This window comes from Pinus tabuliformis, chromosome 6 (genome assembly GCF_031772625.1).
Source record: "Pinus tabuliformis cultivar Carrire ecotype Pingquan chromosome 6, CPIR1, whole genome shotgun sequence".
NCBI classification, from domain to species: Eukaryota; Viridiplantae; Streptophyta; class Pinopsida; order Pinales; family Pinaceae; genus Pinus; species Pinus tabuliformis.
In genome coordinates this window covers 211832960-211849656 of record NC_142292.1, presented here as the reverse complement: position 1 = coordinate 211849656, position 16697 = coordinate 211832960, and positions in this window count along the sequence as shown.

The window sequence follows — 16697 nt, the reverse complement described above, 5'->3', positions numbered from 1 at the left end:
AATCATTGTGAACCAATCACAATCTCCCTTCAAGATGGATGGAAAATTTGACATCAAGTCATATCAAGGTGAAATTGATACTTTGAAATTAAATCATTAGTTGTAACAATTAGAAGTTTAGTTTAGTGTTCACCATGCAGATGAGGAACAAAATGTATCATTTGTTAGATTGAAGTTAGAGGGCCATGCCCTAGCTCGGTAGGAAAGCCATACAAACACTTAGGTTGGCGGTTGATCCTCTAGTAACTAAGTGTGAGGACTTTGAAACTCTGATAAATTCCAAATTATAACTTATCGGGTATGTAGAGGAATAGTGGATACAATTGAACTACTTCAAGCAAAGGCAAGGGCAGGGTGTACATCATTACACCATTCAATTCATAAAGATGGCCATCATGCTATGTATCTCTCCTAAGAGCCCATATGTACTCCTTAAGTATCTAGGGGGTCTACATATCCATTTAGGAAAGAAAATGATGTTGTTGAAGCCAAAAATAGTGGATGGGACCTGTACATAGGCAAAATACCTAGAGAGCATAGGATAAAACAAAGGGTAATCAAGTGGTTCGAAAAAAAAAAGTACGAGGAAGATTCCAAGGAAAAGAAAAATAAGTGGAAAGGGGAAAAGGATAAGAAGAAAACAACCAATGCACATTAGTGCAAGGATCCTAGGAATCGTTGCAATCATTACAACATTGATAGCTACATAGAGGAAAGTGTTGGAAATTGTATCCAAAGCTAAACCCAAAGAATTAGAAGAATGTTGGAAAGAAAAAAGTATTATCGCCACAAATATGAGTAATTGGGTGGAAATCATCTCCGACATGGACAAGAAGAATCTCTGTATATTAGTGTAGAAGGAGGTGAATATGAGTAGTCTTCATCATGAAGAAGAGAAGGAGATGGCCAAACTATTCCACAATAAGATAAAGGTCAAGAAGAATAAGAATGATGCTTTGTTTGCCTCAACTTTCATATGCCAATCTCACAACGACAGATATGGTCAACAAACTTGAATTGGAGGTTCAAGATTATCCTAGCCCCATATCCATTGGGATGAGTAAATAAGGATGTGGAAATTAAGGTACAAAACAATGTATAATAAACTTTGTTATGAATGTTGATTTTATTACTAAAGTAAAAATGGATGTAGTTCCACTTGATGTATGTGGAGTTGTGTTTGGGAGTCCCTATATGTACATGTAGGATGAAATCTTTATGTACAGAGACAACCAATACTGCCTCATTAAGGATGGGAAATCATTCATAATCAACGCACATAAAGGTAACTCTAAGATTTCACTAGTGCCAACTAAGCTAGGAAATTGATTAGTTCTAGAAAGAAATATGTTTTATTATTGTTAGGAGAAAATCAATCCAGTGAGGACTCAACAAGGGAAAAGGCATCCTTGGAAAGGTGTATTAAAGAACATATATAACAAGTGGAATGGTTTTTACATGAACATATGGGAGTGTTCCAAGAGCCTAAAGGGATATGACCTAAGAGGGAAGTGGAGGATGAGATCCAATTGTTATTGGACTCTCCATTTCCAAAATATTGGGTTGTACAAATAATTTGTTATAGAAGCAAGCGAAGTGATGAAGCATTAGCAACAACTGCTAAAGCAGGGTGTTATTCAACCAAGTACCTGACTTGTGGGTCACCCATTATAACTGTGCAAAAATAGGAGGGGACTTGGTGGATGTGCATTAATTATAGAGCATTAAACAAGATTATGCTCAAGTACCCCCTACCTCGAATTGGTGATCTCTTAGATTAGTTTCAACAAGCAAAATATTTCACCAATCTGGATTTAAAATTAGGGTATCTCTAGTTTCGAGTCAAAGAAGAAGAACATTGGAAGACCACTTTTAAAACTAGACAAGGTTTGTGTGAGTGGTTATTCATGCCATTTGGTATATTCAATGTACCGACTATGTTCATGATATTAATGAATGATGTACCACACTCTTATCCAGATTCATTTTTTATTATTTATTTGGATGATATACTAGTTTAAAATTATACCTCGAAGGAGTACATTTCACACTTAATGCAAGTGCTAGAGACTTTGAAGAAGCACTCGCTACTAAAAAATCTCAAGAAATTTGAGTTTACACAACAATTTTTGGTGTATTTAGGCTATGTGGCTAGTGGAGAGGAGCTTAAGATAGATCCTGCAAATATGGTTGCCATCATCAATTGGTTAGTACTTACAAATGTTTCTAAAAATAGGAGTTTAGTTAGAGAAACACAATGTATGAGGAACTTCATAACTTCATTTTAGTAGTAGTTTCACCACTCCATGCTATAATAGTGAGTGGAAAGAGTTTCCAATGGGGGTAGGGTCAGCAAAAGGCCTTTGAAAAATTGAAAATGAAAATCATCCAAGGGGCAGTTCTCATGTTACCATAATTGCAACAACCCTTCAAAGTGGAGATAGATGCAAGTGGGTATGCCATGGGAGCGGCCTTCATGCAGAGAGGAAGGCTTGTGTGCCACCATTTTGAAGTATTTCACGGGGCAATTCTCAAGTAGCCTACCTACGAAAAAGAGCTCAATGCCCTAGTACAAGTTGTCAAAAAGTGTAAACATTATTTTATGGGAAAGGGGATCATCATCCGCATAGATCACCCACTATTACAATAGCTATATGCCCATAGCAAGATACAATAGACTAGACACTACAAGTGGATGGGGATCTTACAACAATTTTATTTAACAATCAATTATAATAAAGGCAATACAAACAAGTTGTATGACATGCTTTTAAGTCTACCCACATCAAGAATCATTGCTTTGGGAGCTCGGATGCACATGGAGCCTTTAATCTACCATGCATATCGAGAGGCATATATATGTTGAAGAATCAAGGGAAATTATGTATAGTAGGATTCTTCTAGATTTGATAACAATTTGTGAAGTGCTTTTACAATTTATCTCTATTAGCTTGATCTTCTTCTCTTATTATTAGTGTGAGTGTTTACTTCATCAAATTGCTATCAAAACACAAGAAACAAGAACACAAGAACACAAGATGTTGGTTGTTTTCCAGGGAAAAACCTCTCTCTCTTAGAGAGGAAAACCCTTTTGTAAATTTCTCTTATTGAAGCTTCTATTGATCAATGTAAAACCCTAGACCCTTAACAAGATTATCCTCCAAGCACAAGTCAAGTCCTTCCTCCTTCCTGCACTTTGTTCCCTGGCACTTCATCCTCCTTCTTTCGGCATTTCGTTCTTCTTACAACTGTTGATAGTCTTTGTTGCACTTGCTCCATAAGAGACACTTATCCTTGATATTTAGCGAGACCCTTTACTTGTGATGATCCCTTCCTTCCTCTTGACCAACCAAGCTCCTTCTTCAAGGTGCAGTTGCAAACTTGATATGATTGTCCTGCAGTCCTAAATTCTCACACGTGTGGGAGGTTTCCTTGAGTATTTGGTTCCTTTCTTCTTTGATTGAGAGAGTCGCTTCTTCACTCTAGTGGGAGGCCTTATAGGTCTAAGTTTCAAGCCCAAACAGTGAGAAGTATGAGAATTTTATGTTGTTGTTGTTATGACCACAAAGAAGCCTCCTTTTCTCACACGCGTGACTATGTTTTACCCTAGAAACAATCCTCCAACCTTTGGTGATGACTTCTCCTTCTTCACTGCACTAGAGGCTCCTTATACTCATCCTTTTTTAACCTTTTCTTGGTATTCCTTTCTCGCTGATTTCAAAGGTGGATTGCTTGTCATTTGAGAGAGTGGACAACCTCTATATATAGACGACTATCCCTCCTTTAGGGGGACTTGAGGCCGACATGATGATTGTAGGCCGACTTGAGTTTCCTTCATCATTTTTGCTCTTTTAATGATGTTGTTGCAAGGAGAGGACTTGTCTTTGTTTGGAGGCATATTCTTTGACTCTTATACAAATATGTACATGGTGTAACATGCTCTTAAGGGTCTTCAAAATTTCTTTTGACTCTTTGACTTACCTATATCACTTTAACATGTGCTAGACCTATTTCAATGAGAAAGAAACTCATTGATAAATATAACAAAAATAATATTTCTTTTCTTGAATAAATACAAATATCAAAAGTACATTTATGAAGACCGAACCTAGTTACACTTTCTTCAACAATATAGAGGATGAGGACTTCAAGAAGGTGTTTTAATAATTACAGAGCTAAATTCATGCAAACGACGATGACAACACAATTGACTATCATCTCTATAATGGGTTACTCTATAAATTGAACAAGCATTTTGTTTCTAAAGGTGAGTGATTGCAACTGATCATAGAGGCTCACACCTCTAAGATTATAGGGAATTTTGATGTAGGAAAGACAATGGCCAACTTACAAAGGTACGTGTACAAGTCCATAATGCAAGAAGATGTAGCAAGGTTCATTAGATGATGTATGCTTTGTTGTCCCAACAAGTCTAGTAATAAGAAACATGGTTTTTACCATCCCTTACTTGTACCCATTTATCCTTGGTAAATAATTTCCATGGAATTTATGGGAGGTTTACCAACAACGAGGAAGGGACATGACTACCTTTTCATGGTAGTTAACATGTTGAGCAAGTTGTGCATTTACATGCCTTGTAAAAAGACCATTAGAGGGAATGAAGTAGAAAACTTGTTCTTTGAATAGGTCTCAGTGCACTTTGGGATACCAAGGAGCATAGTTTTAGACATGGAAACTAGATTTCTCAATGAATTTTGGATTACAATGTGGAAGAAGATGGACACAAAGTTGAAGAGGTCTACAATATTCCATCCCTAAAAAGATGGGAAAATGTAAGTAGTCACCAAGGATTTGGTGAAACTTTTGAAGGGTTACAATTAGAAGCATTTGAAAACTTGGGATGAAAATATAGTATTTGTACAACACTCTTATAGTAGAACAATCCACACTTCTATTGGTAAGTTCCCATTCAAACTTGTTTTGGTTATTTTCCACCTTCGCCTTTAGATGTTGTATATGGGAAACAAAGAGGAGCAAAGGAGGATCTCACAGGGAATGCTTTAAGAGTAAAAAACAATGATTAGAAGATTAAGAAAATTCATTTCCAAGTATAGGAGACATTGAGGAAGTCAGAGGAAAAGTAGAAGACCAAATATGATCAACACAAAATAAAGAAGTCATTTATACTGGGAGACAAATATGATTATAGTTGAACAAGAGTGGCTACAAGGTCATGGTAAGATCCATAGATTAGAAAAGGTAGGAGATAATTCCTACATACTTAACCTACCTCTGTACATGTGCATTTACTCAGTGTTGATTGTGGAAAATCTCAACTTTATGAGCCTTTTATGTTGGATTAGGAAGAGGAGTAGGTCCTACCTTCCCAGATGCTCAAGCAGATCTGATAAAGGATACAATTTTGTAGAATAGGTCCATAACTTAGGACATGGGTGGCATATTGTTAGTTTTACAAAACCCATCACTTGGTATTTAATTCCTAGCCAAAGACTTACTGAATAAACACATAATTAGGTTCTTAACAAAATATTCACTGGAAGCAAATATCAATCTCAATCATAATAATACTAGCATTTGCACCAAGAGGTGCAAAGACAAGCCGAAAGTGTTTTGGTTTTTTTTCACCCTTTCGAATATATATAATAACATTGGAGATAGAAGGGTTTCTAATATTTCACTGGAGGCTTGGGGTTAAATGGTTGAATGGGCTCATAGGTTGGCTAGATACAATACAAATTCCCAACAATTCCATATACCTCAAAGTTCCAAGAACTTTCTAACAAGATACATGCTAAATAACCCCAACACTGAAGCAAACACTTCAATTGCTACAAAATAGTGATCTAAACACCCCTTAGAAGAATCCAAAGACCCATACACCTCAATTGTTCTCAGAGTTTTGTGGCTAGTTGCTTACCAACTTTGATATAATATAATTGTTATAATTTTCTTCTCAAATAACATTCCAGTAAGGCTTTTCATTTCTTTGAGGGGACATGATTTTGACATATCTAAGAGGCCATGTTACTTTGTATTCCATATGACTTTACATTTAAGTTATGTTACAACAATCTAATTTCATTTCGAGAGAATATCAATGGAATTGACTTGAATAACTATCTTTCCTCGAAACAATAGAGTAATTCTTGGAGGAGTCCTCACCTCCACTAGTTGGGAAGCAATAAAGGTTATTTGAGTCCTCACTTCAACTGTTCTTGGGGATTTGTGACTAACAACTTACCAACTATAAGAAGTAACAACTTACCAACTATAAGAAGAATATCTAAAAACATTTATTATGTTCATTTAGGTTATTTTTTTTTTATTATTTTAGACCAACACTCATTAAATAAGAATATTTGACTAATTTACATATCTTCTTGAATTTCTCAAATAAAAAATACATTTATATTATAATATTTGTAAATTATTATAAATTAAAACATTTATAAATAATAATAAAATAAAGAATAATTATCATGATTAAATATGAGAGAATTTTTAGAATTTTAACCTACTTAATGATTAAGATTAAAGGTATTGAACTTCACAATTTATTCAAAATTGTATGGATCACAAAATTTAGTAAAATAACTAAATTTCCAAGTTCTATTACCTCAATTTCTTTCTAAAATGGATCATCTGAATTTTAGGATTATTGCCTTTCACATTTTCCTATTCCCCTTAACTGTGTTCCTTTGCACCTCTCGGTGCAAATGATAGTTATCATCTTATGGGCCTTTTAATTAGTGCATGCATTCATTGCATAGATAAGTTCACTAATTTAGGCCTACGCAAACATTCCAAAGGACTTTAAAATGGTGAAGTACTTACTTGGATATGGCCTCTATGTTGTGTACATCTTCCATTATTAGAAATAATATACACTTAATTTTATTTCAATTGGATTATTTAGTAGAGTCATCCATGACAACATTGTTATTATCACTAAGAGGAAATTCCACAAGTGCATGCATGAGTTTCACTAATCTCCAATTTTATGAGATGGTTAACTCATTAATGCATGATCAACTAACTAGGATTATGTGTTAGGTTTCTATTGTGGATGTTCATATCTCTCTAGAATCACTACTACACTCACTATTGTACTAGTTCAACCAAGTATAATATATTGCATTGAATTGTACTCTCTCATAATTTTCTTTTTAGCCCATGAATAGAATTTATTAATTTTTTTCTCTATCAAATTTTTTTCTTCTTTCCTTGCAATTTTTGTTCATTGTTTTCTAGCTAGATCCAACTTGTGTAGGTTCAACTACAATTTCACATGGTATTAGAGCCCATGGGATCTAGGAAGAAGGATCATAGACAATCTATTTACAGGTATTGAATATTGGAGCTATTAGAAAGAATAGAATTTCCATTTGTAATTTTCACTCCATATAACTATTTGGAATGAAAGTTCTATTTCAACTTAGAAGTGGAAACTTGTATCAGTCATTGAAACATAAATTGAACCAAATTTTGTAGTAGAAAATTCAAAAAATATAAATTGAACCAAATTTAGTAGTTGAAAAATCAAAGTATAAATCAAAATATTTCAAGAGCATGGACTAGACCTTTGGTCTCTTATGCTTATTAATTTCTCCATGACTATTCCATATTAAAGCATTCACCACTCCAAATCAATTTAAAACCACTTTGGAGACACTTTTTAAAAAGCTCAATAAGATGATGTAGAGTCATCCTTAGAAATGAGCTAAGCCCATTAAATCCTAACAATTTTGAAAACATTCAAAATTTAGACCAAACACAACTCCACTTAGATTTGTTTTTTACTAAATTCTTGTTGCATTAAAATTATGTTATATCAGTTTTCCTATTCTCATCATTTTCATCATTTTTATATGATTGCACCAGTGTGGCGAATGGCATATATTGATGGCTCCTCTTTCCTTTCAACTTTGCAAATGAGTTATATTTCAACGTTGCAAATAAATTATATTATAATGTTTCACCAATGAATTGTATAATAATTTGTTAAGTTGAAATATGGAATCACATTGCACCCCTTCACCGTCTCATTTTCATGATGGCAAAAGTTTGGTAGGATAGAAACTAAAGAAAAATATGGAAAGGGTGAATTAGGTATGATTTTGACTATTTTTTAAACCTGAACTACTAAGGTTTCCATTTTTGGATCCTCTTCTGCTTTCACCGGAGGCCTAAAGAGGCGCGGTGAGCAGGAATTACTTTCCAGCAGGGACCGAGCTCCATAGTAGGTAGATTCAAGCCTTTATTCAAGGGACCCATGTCAAGGAATCAACACAGAAAGCCTGGCAGAGGCTTTCCCCTTGTGGAGCATTCAGGTTTCCATTTTTGGATCCTCTTCTGCTTTCACTGGAGGCCTAAAGAGGCGCGGTGAGCAGGAATTACTTTCCAGCAGGGACCGAGCTCCATAGTAGGTAGATTCAAGCCTTTATTCAAGCGACCCATGTCAAGGAATCAACACAGAAAGCCTGGCAGAGGCTTTCCCCTTGTGGAGCATTGTCGCATACTCTGTGGAGGCATGTTGTGGTGCGTTGAACAGAGTTCGTTAAAGGATAACTATTATTATTTATGTCAACATTTCGAGCCTGTTATCGTTTGAAGAAGCATCTGGGTGCCGTTAACTATGTTTTTATTTTAAGACTTTTTTGGATGGATGTAGATTACGGAAAAATCTAGTTATTTGGGGGGAATTGTGGGTTCTGTTACTTCGTCTGGAGGAAGCGATTTTGCCTCGTATGGTGTAGCTGAAGCAACATCGTGCATTTCTCATTCCTTTTCCTGCTCAAGGCCACATAAATCCCATGACAAAAGTCGCCTTGAAGCTTGCGGAAGAGGGATTCCTTATAAGTTTTATAAAATAACTTGTGAGATCTCTCAGCAACAATATATGCCATCCAACGAAGCCTTCTGTTTGATTTCATGCCTTAATGCTCGAGATGTTATCGAACCATCGATCCTGCAAGAAAATATTTAATAAGTTTATCAAAATATTTAATACTCTAGCCGAAATCAATCCAAAATAATGAGAAAATCAAAGGTCCAAGCGATTGGTTTTATCGTTTTAATTATTTCGACCTTTTATCCTTAATATGTTTGTGCCTTATTCCATAGGTCCAACGTCAAATTACTCAAACTCAACCTTGAATTCTCTAACATGGATGCCTAATTTTATTGATGTGGTGAATGTTGTTGATTGCGATGATAATTGATGAACAAAATTTTACGTTAACTAACAGTTATCATTCCTAGTGCTTTTGGATGATGCCAAGACTCTCGAGGTGTTTTTATCCTGAGATGAATAGTCAATAAGCAGTGTGTTGTTTAAACAAGGGAAGCTGCATCGCAGCAAGTCCCTGCCCGTGGAAAGCTTTACAATGTCTTAACGTGGAAGGATTTACAAGTTACTTTTGAGGCAGCTGAAGATTTACAAGTTACTTTTACAAGTCAAAGGAAATATGCAGGAGTTTACAAGTTACTTTTACAAGTCAAAGGAAATATGCAGGAGTTTCAGTTTGAATGAGCCCTATAAATAATGTTGAGCTTTTGATTACAATCTTTCTAAGTTACAAGATCTGCTTTGACTCGAATTTAGGCAGGTCTTTAATATTTGTCGCACATATTTTGACTGTGTCATCTCGACTCAGGATTTTGGACTGTAGAGACCAGGAATTTGGAAACCGCTCCGTCTAAAATGAAAGGCTGTCGTATTGTCTAATTGTTTATTCGATGAAACTGACGTTTATCTACTCAGTTCTTGATTCTACAAATCAAAGAATGTTAGACTCGTTCATTGCAGTCACATTTGTTGTGCTCTTGCTATTGGATGTTGCTCTTGCAGTCACATTTGTTGTCATCATGAGTTCATTAAAGTAGTTTTGTAATGGAGCCAAAGTACTCCTCGTTCTCGCAGGAACGATGACTGCCAGTCTCCTTGACCGTATCCTAATCCGGTGGCCCACTGCAAAGTCAAATGCGACCTGGCAACCCGATAACTCGATTCTAGAAATGGGCTTTCACGCATTGAGATCATAATCCTCAGACATATCTGACGAATTAGTTTTATCAGTCAATCTGCCCAGAAGCTGATAGCTTGTGGTGAACGAATTTCGCACAGATATATCTAGCAAATTCGTATTGTTAGTCATTCTCCCAAGAATGGGTAGCAGCGTTGATACGAACACGAATGGAGGTTCGAAAGGAAAAAGCATATCAATGTGGATTATTTTTAAACATTCAGATCCACAAGATCAGCTTTGACTCTGTCATTCGTAAGTTTCTGTAAGTTATATTGCTAAGGATGTTTACCCCCAATACGATTTTGCTCAGGTTAAGTGCATAGAATGCACACGGTGTTTCGATTCGGTGGATAGCATTAAAATTTACCTAGGTCGTTTGTGGGATATAGCAAGTTACCAGATGCTGTGCTGACACTGGAAAAATGCATTTGTCAGACACTGAGACTTGTACAAAATTGAGCCACAGCAAAGTCAAGAAAGTTTATTAGGAAATTTTAAAAGTAAGCTACAACTATAATCTCTGTGCCACTTCATTAAAGAGTTGCCCAGCAACAATGTACATGACATAACAATGTACATGACATACAAGAACGGGACTCTTTATAACTCTTTTAGTATAAATTAAAATGTTTCATGTTCCTAACTTTCCAGTTCCCGCCATGCTAGGCCTGACAGACATACTGCCCTTACATATTGGAATAGCATTAAAATGACATGGCAAAACATTTCGGAAGAAGGGTTTCAAAACCAAATATTCCGAAGCTATGAATACAAGGCAGCAAGCGAAACTATGCCAAAGACATGATTTAAGGGAGCGTTACTTTCTAAAACCTGCACGTCGTCATAAACGAACCAAACTTATTAAAGTCATTATAAAAGTCCGTTAAAAAAACCATAACTATATCTTTGCTTCTAACAATTTTACTAAAAGTGAGTATTTTCGATTACCCATGCACTGTAAGCATGAAGTTTACTGACTATTCCAACCTCACAAAAGCAAATATTAAATGAAAGATTATAAGATGAAATAAAGCAATTATCACATCAATGTGTAACACAATATATTACATTTTGAGTTTGCCAACGATTTGTTGGACAACAAAGGCGATTCCAATGGGCCAACACACAAAAGCCAACCGACTCACGTAACTTGTCAGCAGCCCCTTGAGAGCTCTCTCCCTCACCACGTGCATTGCATGCAAGCCATGTGCTTGGCAGCAGGGAGGTGATCTGTCACATTATATCATTCCAGCCATTATGAGGCTGATTATTCAACCTTCGCCTCTGCTTAACGATTCTGCCAGACGATTCTTGCCAACGCTAGATTGGGAAATAACCAGAGAAATTCAACTTATTGGATGAATTAACGTAGGCGTAGATGTACCTGAACTTGAACATTTAAATAGGTTTCCCGGTTGTCCATTTATAGCGAATGCATCTGAAATGTTGGCGCCAGCTCCTGTTCGGGTTGCTTGGTTTACAATATCTATAGTATTCGTGTTCCACCATTCTCCTGCGAATGCAAACAGGGTCAATTATTTCCATCGCGTTACGAGTTAAATTGAAATTGAAATTGAATATTTCTAGCAGAGGAACACAAAATTTGAATTGTTCCAGCAGACCTAGAAGAATTGGAATCTGACAATGCGGCCTGGTAAAGGTAAGGGGATAAGAGCTGCCTAGCCTTGGCAAGATGTGGATACTGTTGGCGAGATGTGGATACTGTTGGCGGACGGCAACGACGTAATGAGCAGCTTCTGTGTGAATGAAAAACTTGCATATTGTAAGCACGGATTTGGTCATCAAGGTATGATTCATGAAAGCATGTATTGAATTGGGCTATTGAACTTGAAAATCTAGAAATAAATTATGTATCTTCTTGCATGTGTATCAGTAGACTTAAAGTTAACCAGATTTAAAACTAAAACTAATGATAATGATCAATGTAAAAGGAATAAATAACACAATCTGAAAGTCATTGTTCCAGGGCTTGAGGAAAAAATTAAAATAAATTGTGGTACGAATTAAAACGAATTTGTGAAAAATTACTGTATATGAAAGTCATTGTTCCAGGGCTTGAGGAAAAAATTAAAATAAATTGTGGTACGAATTAAAACGAATTTGTGAAAAATTACTGTATATGTATGTAAAATAAAATGAAGAATTCAATGTCATACTCATTGCAACAATCGAGAGAACGATTTTGATATGTTAAAAACAAATGCAGTAACGCCATGGAAGTGTAATAGAAATAGAGAACGATTTTGATATGTTAAAAACAAATGCAGTAACGCCATGGAAGTGTAATAGAAATAGATGACTGTGCAATAGTTTATTTATGAGGAAGAAGAGGTAAATAGCAATATAACTAGCAATATGACTAGAAAGATGAGATTCCCTAGCTCAGAGAAGTCTTCGGCTTTTATTTAAATAAAGATATTATTAGATGGAAAAGATGCTAGAAGCTGTACTGCTCGTAGCTGATGAAATGAATTGGGCTATTGAACTTGAAAATCTAGAAATAAATTATGTATCTTCTTGCATGTGTATCAGTAGACTTAAAGCTAACCAGATTTAAAACCAAAACTAATGATAATATTTCTTATTCATTTTAAATGAAGTAAATACGATGAATATGTGAATCTAAAACGAATGTAAAAGGAATAAATAACACAATCTGAAAGTCATTGTTCCAGGACTTGAGGGAAAAATTAAAATAAATTGTGGTACAAATTAAAACGAATTTGTGAAAAATTACTGTATATGTATGTAAAATAAAATGAAGAATTCAATGTCATACTCATTGCAACAATCGAGAGAACTCATAGCAGAATGTGTGGCCGTATGCAGTGGGTGAACCTGAAGCCGACGACTTGTAGTTGTAACCGTTTAAGGGCGTGTTTTGCTCCAGATCTACCAGCAGGTTTAGGAGCGTACCAAAGAAAGGACTTCCAGTTGGGATAACGTCAGGACTGCAAACAGACCACACTAGGTTCTGATTTGGAAAAGGGCATACTTTGTTCACAGAACGAAAGCTCCAGACGCACAAAAGAGCAGGTGGAAGACGATTATAAAGCAAAGCACAGCTGCGCTGCATCATCGACCTGTAACACATGCAAACACACTTGTAATACACTTGTAATTACCTGCGATTGCTAATGAACTTATGATATGAACTTATGATATGTTGCTTGTAACTACCTGCCAATCTCAAACATTTAATGTTTCAAACTAATGTTAACATTAAAACAAACCCGTTTACGGTTAGCCAAAATGCAGCAGGCGTAAAACCAATATAAGCCATGGTCGGCCCTCTTCTTCCTCGGGAAGAGGCCAAATAAGATGAGAAAGGTTAAGGCCGAATGCGACTTCTGTTATGTGCACAGAACACCTCACACGACTTAGTATAAGCGCCGTATAACAGACGAGGAAAGCACTGAACTAATGCTAAGTCGGCATTGAACGATTACAATAGTCCCTGCCGGATGCCAGATGGCAGGGAAATGTGCAGGAGTTTACAAGTTACTTTTACAAGTCAAAGGAAATATGCAGGAGTTTCAGTTTGAATGAGCCCTATAAATAATGTTGAGCTTTTGATTACAATCTTTCTCAGTTACAAGATCTGCTTTGACTCGAATTTAGGCAGGTCTTTAATATTTGTCGCACATATTTTGACTGTGTCATCTCGACTCAGGATTTTGGACTGTAGAGACCAGGAATTTGGAAACCGCTCCGTCTAAAATGAAAGGCTGTCGTATTGTCTAATTGTTTATTCGATGAAACTGACGTTTATCTACTCAGTTCTTGATTCTACAAATCAAAGAATGTTAGACTCGTTCATTGCAGTCACATTTGTTGTGCTCTTGCTATTGGATGTTGCTCTTGCAGTCACATTTGTTGTCATCATGAGTTCATTAAAGTAATTTTGTAATGGAGCCAAAGTACTCCTCGTTCTCGCAGGAACGATGACTGCCAGTCTCCTTGACCGTATCCTAATCCGGTGGCCCACTGCAAAGTCAAATGCGACCTGGCAACCCGATAACTCGATTCTAGAAATGGGCTTTCACGCATTGAGATCATAATCCTCAGACATATCTGACGAATTAGTTTTATCAGTCAATCTGCCCAGAAGCTGATAGCTTGTGGTGAACGAATTTCGCACAGATATATCTAGCAAATTCGTATTGTTAGTCATTCTCCCAAGAATGGGTAGCAGCATTGATACGAACACAAATGGAGGTTCGAAAGGAAAAAGCATATCAATGTGGATTATTTTTAAACATTCAGATCCACAAGATCTGCTTTGACTCTGTCATTCGTAAGTTTCTATAAGTTATATTGCTAAGGATGTTTACCCCCAATACGATTTTGCTCAGGTTAAGTGCATAGAATGCACACGGTGTTTCGATTCGGTGGATAGCATTAAAATTTACCTAGGTCGTTTGTGGGATATAGCAAGTTACCAGATGCTGTGCTGACACTGGAAAAATGCATTTGTCAGACACTGAGACTTGTACAAAATTGAGCCACAGCAAAGTCAAGAAAGTTTATTAGGAAATTTTAAAAGTAAGCTACAACTATAATCTCTGTGCCACTGCATTAAAGAGTTGCCCAGCAACAATGTACATGACATACAAGAACGGGACTCTTTATAACTCTTTTAGTATAAATTAAAATGTTTCATGTTCCTGACTTTCCAGTTCCCGCCATGCTAGGCCTGACAGACATACTGCCCTTACATATTGGAATAGCATTAAAATGACATGGCAAAACATTTCGGAAGAAGGGTTTCAGAACCAAATATTCCGAAGCTATGAATACAAGGCAGCAAGCGAAACTATGCCAAAGACATGATTTAAGGGAGCATTACTTTCTAAAACCTGCACGTCGTCATAAACGAACCGAACTTATTAAAGTCATTATAAAAGTCCGTTAAAAAAACCATAACTATATCTTTGCTTCTAACAATTTTACTAAAAGTGAGTATTTTCGATTACCCATGCACTGTAAGCATGAAGTTTACTGATTATTCCAACCTCACAAAAGCAAATATTAAATGAAAGATTATAAGATGAAATAAAGCAATTATCACATCAATGTGTAACACAATATATTACATTTTGAGTTTGCCAACGATTTGTTGGACAACAAAGGCGATTCCAATGGGCCAACACACAAAAGCCAACCGACTCACGTAACTTGTCAGCAGCCCCCTGAGAGCTCTCTCCCTCACCACGTGCATTGCATGCAAGCCATGTGCTTGGCAGCAGGGAGGTGATCTGTCACATTATATCATTCCAGCCATTATGAGGCTGGTTATTCAACCTTCGCCTCTGCTTAACGATTCTGCCAGACGATTCTTGCCAACGCTAGATTGGGAAATAACCAGAGAAATTCAGCTTATTGGATGAATTAACGCAGGCGTAGATGTACCTGAACTTGAACATTTAAATAGGGAAATTAAATAGGTTTCCCGGTTGTCCATTTATAGCGAATGCATCTGAAATGTTGGGGCCAGCTCCTATTTGGGTTGCTTGGTTTACAATATCTATAGTATTCGTGTTCCACCATTCTCCTGCGAATGCAAACAGGGTCAATTATTTCCATCGCGTTACGAGTTAAATTGAAATTGAAATCGAATATTTCTAGCAGAGGAACACAAAATTTGAATTGTTCCAGCAGACCTAGAAGAATTGGAATCTGGCGATGCGGCCTGGTAAAGGTAAGGGGATAAGAGCTGCCTAGCCTTGGCAAGATGTGGATACTGTTGGCGAGATGTGGATACTGTTGGCAGACGGCAACGGCGTAATGAGCAGCTTCTGTGTGAATGAAAAACTTGCATATTGTAAGCACGGATTTGGTCATCAAGGTATAATTCATGAAAGCATGTATTGAATTGGGCTATTGAACTTGAAAATCTAGAAATAAATTATGTATCTTCTTGCATGTGTATCATGGCGGACGGCAACGGCGTAATGAGCAGCTTCTATGTGAATGAAAAACTTGCATATTGTAAGCACGGATTTGGTCATCAAGGTATGATTCATGAAAGCATGTATTGAATTGGGCTATTGAACTTGAAAATCTAGAAATAAATTATGTATCTTCTTGCATGTGTATCAGTAGACTTAAAGTTAACCAGATTTAAAACTAAAACTAATGATAATGATCAATGTAAAAGGAATAAATAACACAATCTGAAAGTCATTGTTCCAGGGATTGAGGAAAAAATTAATATAAATTGTGGTACGAATTAAAACGAATTTGTGAAAAATTACTGTATATGAAAGTCATTGTTCTAGGGCTTGAGGAAAAAATTAAAATAAATTGTGGTACGAATTAAAACGAATTTGTGAAAAATTACTGTATATGTATGTAAAATAAAATGAAGAATTCAATGTCATACTCATTGCAACAATCGAGAGAACGATTTTGATATGTTAAAAACAAATGCAGTAACGCCATGGAAGTGTAATAGAAATAGATGACTGCACAATAGTTTATTTATGAGGAAGAAGAGGTAAATAGCAATATAACTAGCAATATGACTAGAAAGATGAGATTCCCTAGCTCAGAGAAGTCTTCGGCTTTTATTTAAATAAAGATATTATTAGATGGAAAAGATGCTAGAAGCTGTACTACTCGTAGCTGATGAAATGAATTGGGCTATTGAACTTGAAAATCTAG